Here is a 10,237-nt window from a genome sequence, read left to right as displayed (position 1 = left end):
AGCTGCAAGCCGAGGAGTGCCAAAGATCACCAGCAACCACCAGAAGCTACAGGAGAAGATTCTTCCCCTCAGAAGGAGCGCAGCTCTGCCAAGCCCGTGATTTCAGGCGTCTAGCCTCCAGAGCTGTGGAAGAACACATTTCTGCTGTTTTAAGTCACCCTGTGTGTGGTAATTTGTTAGGGCAGCCCTGAGAAACTAATACCCTGAGAACGATGCGCATGAAGGCAGGGCCCAAAGTAGAGGCCTCTCCATGTGCCTGGCCTCACCTTTCCGTGGCCTACCTATAGCTTAACAATAGATCATCCCCCAGTGGCTTAAGCTCGGAATGTCCCCTGTCCCATCCAGTTCCATTTTAGAAAATTACCCTGAAATTTATGATTAATACCCTTAGGCTTATTTGATCACAATCTACCAGGCTAATCCCATCATTGTTCCTGGGTTGCTGACTCCCCATAGAATCACATGGCCAGAGGAAAGGCTCCATGCAGACCCCTGGAACCATCACGTAGCCTCTGGAGGAACGTCCAGATTTTCCCTTAAAAACCCCAAGCCGGTCTGAGAATGTTAAGGCAGTTTTTGGAGGTGTTAACCTGCTGCCTTCTCAGACCCGCGGTGCTCTGACAATAAACGCTTATTCTCTGACCCAAGTCCTATGTCATCTACTGGCTAAGCGGCGTAGACAACACAGCCCGGGATTCATTTGGCCTCCCGTTTCAAGCATGCTGTCGTGTTTAGCAGAGGCCTTCTGGGCCACCATCCAGCCTTGGGCAACTGCTTTCTGAAGACCTGGGGTGCTGATCAGAGCAAGGGAAGGAAGGGACTAACCGAAGGCAGTGGGTAGAGAGGACAGAAAGAGCTAAGTATGGCCTGAGTAGAGAATGCTCTAAAAACGAAGTTTACAGACTTTACGTTAAAGGGGTTTTTAAGGTCTCATCGTAGAAACAATTTGCTTTATGACAAAAAGGCTGATCTGGGAGGTGGAGACAGTGGAGCGAGTGAGTGAATGGATAACAACTTTATAATAAACTCTGCCTATTTGGGAGGGATTGTGTGTGTGTGGATTTTCATAGCACTCCTTGAGATAACTGGAAACTCCATGGTGTGAGCTGGGCTGATGGACGGCTGGTGGGTCATTTGGATTCCAGTGCTGGAGGCCTCGGTTTCCTCAGTTGTTAATGGTATGGACACCGGGACAGACCACCTGGGTCTGAATTTTGGCTCTGCCACTTACTGGCAAGTTATTTCACCTCATTTGACTTCCTCTCCTAATCTGTAAAATCAGAATAGAAATGGCACCTCACTCATAAGGTTGAGGATTGAAAGAGTTAATCTGCGTAAGTTGCTTAGAACAGGGTGGAAGATGGAAAATAGAAGCTTTAGCTGTTTTTATCACCATCATCATCATCACTATGTGCCAGGGAGGGACACCCAAGGAGTGAATTATGTGACCTTTAATGACTCTTCCAGGAAAAGGAGGTCCCACTAGGAAAAAGGAGATGATTGCAAAACCGACCGTTTGCTTGAAAATAAGTCTGCAAAGTGAGTAATACTTGCTTCTCCTGAGCACATGGAATTTTTTAAAAGGCAGGGTAGTCTCAGAGTCTCCACTACTGGAAACAGACTCTTGATCCTAGAAGTAAAGAATATGGGATCCCTTGCGGGCTCCTAACCGGTTTACCCGGTCCTATCTGGCTCTGCACCTGCCCAGCAGGCATACAGTAGGTCCTAGTCAACATAGACTGACAGAAGAAGGAAGAAACTAGCTGGGATTGACTTTCCTGGGCCTGCCACATAAGGAAGGCCGGAGGCGCCTCTGGCCGGGAAAGAAAGGGAGCGCCGCGGGGGGCGTCAGGAGTGCGGGCATTATTAGCACAGTTCCGAGCATCCCTCCACGAAGTTGGCACATTCACAAGAACCCGCTATGAAGGCCGAGGCCGAGTCGTAGATATTGCCCAGTTGGCTACGTAGGTGTGTGCTTTCTTGCAATTTTGGGGTGAGCAGGATTGGGACCGGAAACCGCGCCCACAAGGCCAGCCACCCTCACCTCTGCTTGAGGGTAAAGACGAAGCCTTAGTGTCTGTTTGACGTGTAGGCACTGATTGAAAAATAAGTTTGTACCCTATTTATTGGGCATAAAGTTCCACCTTCTCATGTTGCTCGTAGATGACATTGCTCCAGGCTGCGTGGGACACTGTCCGCATTTTACCAATCCGAGCGGGAGACTCCTGCTGGGCTGGAGCCTCGCAGAGCCCCGCCTTCGCAGATGTAAGTTTGCTTTGTCACTGCCCTGTGAGCGACTTTGGACAAGTCACTTAGCTCTCCAGACCTCGGATTTCTTATCTGTTTAACTTGGGGGGAACCGACCCTTGATGACGCTCAGAGCAGCGGCGGAGACCCGGGCGGCTCTGCGGCAGCAGGGGACGTGGCGCGCGCCTCGGAACTTTGTCCCGAGCGCGGAGCTGGGACCCCGCAGGGAAGGCGCGCGGAGCTCCCTCTGCGGGAACGCATCGGCGGCGCTCCTCCTTTCTCCTCCACGTCACGGGGACCGCTCGGAGGTCTCCCACCCAAGGCCGAGGGAGAGCAACTCCATCGTCTGGCGCGTCGCCGAGGTGGCGACGGTGAAGGCGGGAGCAAGTCGCCGCCGCGGCAGAGGGGCCGGGAGCCCAGAGCGCAGCTGGCGGCTCCAGCCGGGGCGGCCTCTGCAGCCGCGGGGACCCCGCGTTCGGGGCTGCCCCGCTCTCTTTCGTAAGTCGACTTGGTCACGCAGGCCAGCGAGGAACGCCGGGGACCGGGGTGCGGGGCTCCTGTCCCAGCCGCTTGGTGGCGGGGACGCCCGGACCCGACCCTCTCCTCCTGGCTTTCACTTGCCGCCGGGGAAAACTTGGGCGCCGCGTCCCTCTCGGGGATGGGGGCGGAGGCGTCGGCCTGGGAGCCGCATTGGGATCCCTGGCTGAGCTCCGGCCTTGGCCCCGCGCCTGCCGGCCTCCAGGTGTCCTGAGGGGCTGCCACGGGCACCCGGCAGGCGGAGATGGAGTCGCGGAGCGCGTGGGCGACCCCGCCGTGCTCCAAGCGGACGCTGGAAAGTTCCGAGGCGAGCGCTGGGAAAGAGGGGGGCCGGCGCGTGTCAGCGCGAGGGGGTCCTGAGAGACGCGGGTCGCGGCGCCTGCACCCGGGGCCCCAGGGCAGAGCGAAGCGGGAAGGTCAGGAGTATCCGAGAGCGTCCGCACCTGGGTTTCCCCCGGACTCTCCCCGAGCGAAGAGAACGCAGCTGCCGGACATACCCTTTCCCGGGGCCAGGTCCCGCTGTCTCGGTCCTCCTAGGCCGAGGGCTACCCAGACCCTCCCAGATGAGGGAAGCCCAGGGACGGAGTCCCCACGCCCGCTTTTCTGAACCCGCCCGCTAGCCTCGCCGCAGCCCTGGACCGGCCTGGCCGGGCCACGCTGCCCAACAGTTGGGCGTCCCCGGCCCCGGGAGGCGGGAGGCGAGTGGGTGGGAGAGGGAGGAGGTGCGCGGGAATGGGCTGCTGCTGCGGCGGCTTCTCCAATAGGACAAGGTGTGTTGGGGGGGTTGTCTCTTAATTGTTGGGGCATCTCCAGCTGCGGGACTGACCTCCAGGCCGCGCTCTTGGCAGGGAAGGTCTTGTGCGCTTTCTAAGGTCAAGTGCTGGTGTGCGGCGGAGCTGGCGGGCCACGTACCCTGGCGAACCAGCGGCTCCTCCCTCGGCCGGCTGGGAGCCTTCGGGGATCTGAGCCAAGAGGTGTGGACTCTGGAATCGGTTTACCATCGTTACTTAGGCTAACGGTGCGAGTGGCTGGTATTGTTTTGTACATTTCAGAACTATGCTTTCCGGCTTCGGGGAGGCTTTCCGTGTGGTTGTAACTGGGGGAACATGTGTGTTTTCACCCTGGCTGGACAAGCGGAGAGGGGAGGTTAGCCTTGCGGCACTTGTCTTTTCCTATTCTCGTCCTAAAAATTGAAAAGCAACACACTGGAAGGTTAAGGGAGTTGGGGATGGATAATATTAAGTGTCCACGTGATTTGGTAGACGTAGAAGTCACTCCTTTTGATTTTACATGCATAAACATGCCCTTACTATTAAACCACCTATCAAAGAGTCTAGAACCTAACTGCCCTTTTTGACAGCTTTTGTTGATAGTGTCTTGAAGAAGTAAAATCTTTAAAAGTAAGTGAATTATTGCAGACAGTAGTTCCTATGTTGCACTTTCTAAGGACCCATTTCTCTGTCAGAAATGACCAATTAGGATGTCGTTGAATCATCTCTTAACTTACATTTGCAGCGAAACAATAGCTAAAGAATCAGGTTGTGTGACATTGTTTCCTGAAAAGAGTTTCCTTTGGGAGTAGGGGAAAAGTGTTCCTCCTGTTTATCACTTGAAGTCATTCCTTTGAGAGGCAAAGTTTATAGTTATATGCTAAATGCCACATCGTCTGCAGAGAGGTGGATAGGGATGAATGGCATAAACTGGGCAATTAGTCAAAGTTGGAGCTTGATGGCACCATGCTAAGTGCCTCAGAATAGGCAGGCAATAAATAGTTATCAAACTGACTGCATGAACTCAGGTCATGGGTGCAGAGGCAGGTAGAGACTATACAGACACTGCCCAGTTTCTGCTTTCTTCCTTGAGAATCATTGACAAGTGGAGCTGGTAGTGTTGGGAGTATGACTTGGGGACCCGGGACTTACCATAGCACCACATGCTATAAGGAAAACTATGTCAGCTTCAAAGGATTTCCTTTTTAGGCTAGAAGGCAGGAGAAAAACAGTAAGACAGTAAGATTATGTAATGCTGAAAAGTCATTGAAAAGTCACTTCATCAAGCCAAATTTATTGAGCACTTATTGTGTCAGGCTGTACTGGGTGCTGTGGGGTCACAGATGTGCTGCACTGTAGGCAGGAGGCTCATTGGGGAGATTTAAGGTGGTCACCTACTCACCTGAAGGATGGGTAAGAGCTGCTTAAGTAAGTGGAGGGAGGGGAAGAGAAAGGGGGGAGTATGCTCACCCCTGGGAAAGGTGTGCACTAAGACAGAAATGGGGAGAGCAGGGATTGTTCAAGGTCCAGTGTGACCTGAGGGGAGAATGGCACCAGGTGAGGTCAGCAGGTACCAGGGCTGGATGATGACAGATCTTCGGGCCCTTTTGTGGAATTGATCCTCAGGACTCTTTCACATTTGAAAGGATCCTGATGAGATTTAAATTCAATACAAAGCTCCAGTTGCTGTGTGGAGGATGGATTTGAGGAGCCCCTAAAGTAGACAGGGCTGGTTTTGGGGTTTTGAGAGGCTTGGCAGTCTAGGCTGAGGTAGTGGCAGTGGGGTTGACACAAGTAGGTGGATTCAAGGCAACTCTGGAGTGACCTGGTGACTAGTTTTGTGTACAGTGTGAGAGTGCAGGGTGACTCCTGCTGAGTTTGGGCTTGAGCGCTTGGGTAGATGGCTCTGCTCTTTACAAGAGGGAACATGGAGGAGGGGTGGGTTTGAGGAGGAAAGACGAGTCTGGTTTTGTTAAGTCTGAGCTACTTTCAAGGCTCTGGAGTGGTGTCGTGCAGGGGACCCTGCTCACTGAGCCATTTGTCGTGTAGGGCGGTCTGCGGGGCCTCTGCTCCCGCTCCCCACATAAGAACGCAGGACATGGTGAGGCCAAAAAGGAACACCCACGGAGCCATAGGTAGGGGAGTCATACCACTATAGTCTCACTGGAGGCTGGAGTCACACGACCAGCAACCTGCTGTCTGCTTCTCTGGCCGCCAACCGTCCAACTCTCTACTCAACTCCCTCACCAACCTGCGCAGCCGCGGCAGTTATATCGGTGGCTAATTGGCTAACTGGTTACAGCTGACGGCCATCTATTACCCGAGCCAGCACCTTTCCGCGTGAGGCCAAGAGCCTGGAAACTGCTCTCTGGGACTCTGTCCCCACAAGTGGAAATACTTAATAAGTGGTTGGATAGAGCAGCCCCCAGCTGACCCTCCAAAGAAGCTGGTGTCATCTGTATTGGGATGTTATGTTAAGCCTAGGGTGGATTGGGGGAGTGGTGTGGACCTGGAAAAGAACCCCTATCTTCTTGAGGAGAGGTGGGAGGAAAACCAGGGCCGTGCTGGATCTCCAGCTGTAGTGGGAGTGAGCACCCTGTGGTGTGTGTGTGTCCCTGTGTGTGTGTGTGTGTGTGGTGTGCACTGCAGGGCCATCACACTTACCTGGAAGCGGCTCCTCAGGTAAGAAGTGGGACAGAGAGCTGGCTTTCTTACGATAAGAGAGCCTCACACTTATTGATGTGTGAATGGGATGGAGTGAGTGGGAAGAAGAGGTTGACCACACAGGACATCTGGAGGGCCCTCCCTCTCTTGGAGTATTAGGTAAAAAATGTCTGATTCTGCGCGCGTTTTGATATCAAGCTCATATAATATAAACCATCAACATCTTACTGAAACAATATTTTGAAGCACTTATAATGGTGAAATTTGAAGTTTTACTTCACAGACCAGGCAAATTTAATGATTTGGAGAAACAGATGGAAATCACACAACAGAACGTCAGTGTGGCTAAGAGTGGCCCCTGGAGTGAGACTTCAGAGACCCTGGTTGCGGCCCTGCTACTCCCTCGCTTCAGACCTGGCCCAAGTTTCCTGACCTTTCTGCCTTGGTTTCCTGGTCTCTGAAATGGCACCACACCTAAGGGGTGCATGCTGCATGGTGCCTTCTCGTGGTCTGTTGTGAAGACAGCATGCGTGCGTCATGCATATGCAGTGTCTGCACGAGGTCTGCATGTATGCATGATGCGTGCGCAAGGCAGGCATGTGTGCCTGATGCCTGCACAACGTGTGCATGTGCCTCATACATACATGTACAATGTGTGCGTTGCGCCTGGCGCACACTGCTCAGTAAGCCTTAGCCCTGGTGGTTCTGTTATGATGATGTAATTGCCATCGTTTCCAGATGTAGAATCTGAGACCCAGAGAATTTTGAGAACCTGTCCAAGGCTGTAGAGCCAAACAGTGGCAAAGTTAAGGACAGGATCACATTTGCCTGACTCCCAGGCAGGGGCATCTTCCACTTAGCATGTCAACAAGTGTCAGGTGCTGGATGACATATGAAATTAACTGTGATAAATTGATAAGGTGGGTGCTCAACAGAGTGCAGAGAAGCAAAACAAGATATCAGTGTCAAGGCGTACAGACTTTTCCTAAGCAATTTAGAGATGTATGTTTTGTATTAATTTGCATTGCTTTACATGTCATTTTATATGCATTTCCATCTGCTGGTAATTTTCCTAGTGAGATCTAAAGGCTGAAGCTTCAAGTATATAAGATCAAATAAAATTAATCGGGAATTAACCGCACCACAGCTCCTCTGTGCTTCAAAACCTAATGGGCCCCTGGGCACAGTGGGTTCAGTGTGGGCTTGTGGGGAAAGGACTGGATCAATATTTACTATTTTAGAAGATGTGGGAAGCCAGATACCATTTGATAAAAGCAGGTCACATCTTAATATGTAGTGAAGCTTGTTCTGCTGAACATAATAGAAAAATACAGGAACGATGGAAGAAGACCAAAGGGAAACTGCCTATCAAATAAAATGCCAGAAGATGAAACAGAAACAGAAACAGAAGTCTGCTTTATGAAGCTGAACTAATAAGAAACACTAAGGGTCAGTAGTTAAAGGTGCAACTTCTGCTAAGCAATATAAAATTGTAAGCATAATCTTAAATACAATCTTAAATGTGTGGGGTTTTAAAACCAATAAATTCTCCCTAATTTGGATATATTGGGAAATAGGCCACTGTGTCTTAGTAAAATCTTAGAATATATGAGGTGTGATAAAAAAATCTGAACATTTAAATTTTCAAAATGTATTACAGTAAAAGACACATTGCTGTTAATCCTCCTTAAAACATTCCCCCTCGCTTCGAACACACTTATCCCATCGTTCTTGCCACTTCCTGAAGCAGTTCTAGAAGTCCTCTTTCATGAGTGTCTTTAGTTGTGCTGTTGTGGCTGCCTCGATGTCCTGAATCTATTCAAAACATTTCACTTTCATGGTCATTTTGACTTTGGGGAAGAGCCAGAAGTCGCACGGTGCCAGATCCGGTGAATACGGTGGATGAGGACACACTGTAACGTTTTTATTTGACAGAAATTGCTGTACTAGAGGCAATGTGTGACATGGAGCATTGTCATGATGGAGGATGAAGACACAAAAAAAGGATTTCCAGAACTGCTTCCGAAAGTGGCAAGAATGATGGGATAAGTGTGTTCGAAGCGAGGGGAAATATTTTGAGAGGAATTAATGGCAATGTGTCTTTTACTGTAATAATTTTTATTGAAACATTCACTGTATTTTGTGATCACATGGTTGCTGTGTGTGTGTTTTAAGTATAATTCTGTGACTTAGAGCAGTGGTTCTCAAAGAGCGGTCCTTGGACCAGCTGCATCAGCATCTCTTGGGAACTTATTAATTTGCACCTGGGAAATGCAAATTCTGAGAACACTGTATCTGCTGAATCAGGACTTCTGGGCCCAGTAACCTGTGTTTTACTATTTGGAACCAGCTTCGGTTCCCCCTTGAGCTTTCACTTCTTTGGTCTTAACCTTCCGTTTCTCTCTTGTAGTCACTAGCTTCTCACTGTGCTGCATCCTCAGTATCCTCACAGAGGATTATACCCAGTCACAGATCCATCCCTTCCTCCTTCCCAAGGTCTAAATTGGTGGACGATGCTTTTTAAGATCCCTTTAGGCCAGGGGTGTCCAAACTTTTTTCAACGTTTTTTACCAAGGGCCATATGTGGTAAAATGCACAAACAGCCGGGCCACTCACTCGAGGTGAAGTACGTATTGCCTCACCTGGTTTATTTAAGTAAACTAAATATATTTTTGGAATTTGCTGCGGGCCAATTAACAATGGATTGTGTACCGCAGTTGGCCCGTGGGCCGCAGTTTTGACACCCCTGCTTTAGGCAATCACGCTCTACAGCTCTATGGTTCTCATGCTATCTAGAACCATATTGGTTTTGCTGACTTTTTTTTAAAAAGTCTTCTGGCAGTCTCATACCAAACAAACAGACTCTTCCCAAACATACAGTCAGTCAAAACGCTGCGCTGTTCTCTATAGATGCTCCTGTTAAACCACATTTCTCCATCTGGTACGAGTGCAGTTCATTTCTTGGATCTAAGTGTTAGTTTTTATCTCTGTTAAATTTCATCTTACTAGATTCAAGTCTATCCAGATCTGTTTGTGTCCTACTTCTTCTTTTTTTTTTTTTTTTTTCCCGCAGAAGCCTTTATGTACTCTGCCAATTTGGCTGCTGAGGAATGTCCTGGCCCCAGGAATTAACGATATGACTAGTTTTGTGAGAGGCCTTCCCCACAGTTAATGAGGCTTGAAAACTTGGCGTCTTGTGCAATCCTTGTGGGGCTAACAGAGTAATTGTCATCAGTCCTGTCATTGTTCACATTGAAATTACTGCTGTTCGGAAAGCGCTCCCTCACACCTTTGCTGCACGTATGGCTTGTTTTCTAGCTCCATCCTTGGTGCCTCTCACAGTACAGTCATCTGTAGCACGTGGTCAGGAGCTGTCTGACTGTGGTGACTGCTTCCCCTCTCTCTCCTGTATTTATACCACCAGCTGAAGTTTTTTGTTTTTCTGTTTTGTAGGTGACACAAAGGTATGTTTTAGCTTATCCGTGATCACATGAAGGTGAACTCAGAAATTTCAAAATAACAGGAAGTAAAGATTGTGCCTCATCATTTCTCTCTGCTTCCCGGCGACCACCCTCCTCCCCCCAAGTTTTAGAACTCAAGAGTTTTGTGCTCAAGTCCACATTTAGCCAAGAGATTCAGATTTTTAAAAATATTTTTAATGTAAAATTTTGTTCATATGTGATAATTTTTTTATTTTTTAGAATTCTTTTTGAAAATTAAACTTATTGGGGTAACATTGATTAATAATAGTTATGTGAGTTTCAGGTGTACAATTCTATAACACAATCTGTATAATGCATTGTATGCTCACCACTCAGTGTCAGTTCTTCTGTCACCATATGTTTGACCCCTTTTACCTTCTTTATCCTTCCCCCATTTCCCTTTTCATTCTGTTGTCTGTGTCTATGAGTTTGATTATTTTGTTCATTCGTTTGTTGCTTTCTGTTTTATATCCCACATATGAGTGAAATCATATGGCTCTTGTCCTTTTCTGTCTGATTTACTTCACTTAGGGTGAT

At 49.1% G+C, this 10,237-nt stretch overlaps 1 protein-coding gene across 4 annotated transcripts in view; it reads left to right on the top strand.

The window, feature by feature from the left end:
* Positions 1-2,139: 2,139 nt before the first annotated feature.
* GCNT4 (glucosaminyl (N-acetyl) transferase 4) overlaps positions 2,140-10,237 on the top strand; it is a 30,198-nt gene continuing 22,100 nt past the window's right edge. Inside the window, exon 1 of one of the 4 annotated variants that reach the window (XM_019728130.3) lies at positions 2,140-2,265. The gene's annotated coding sequence lies outside the window, so the exon portion shown is untranslated. Of the gene's footprint in view, positions 2,266-2,612; positions 2,746-3,291; positions 3,803-10,237 lie in introns of those variants that run through there. The other 3 variants (XM_074328818.2, XM_074328820.2, XM_074328819.2) reach the window with 3 other exon arrangements.

The sequence above is a fragment of the Rhinolophus sinicus genome, chromosome 3, assembly GCF_057876585.1.
Source record: "Rhinolophus sinicus isolate RSI-liver-muscle chromosome 3, RSI-T2T, whole genome shotgun sequence".
In the NCBI taxonomy this organism is placed as follows: Eukaryota; Metazoa; Chordata; class Mammalia; order Chiroptera; family Rhinolophidae; genus Rhinolophus; species Rhinolophus sinicus.
The sequence above is the reverse complement of the archived record's forward strand: the minus strand, read 5'-3'. Positions and strand labels throughout refer to the sequence as shown.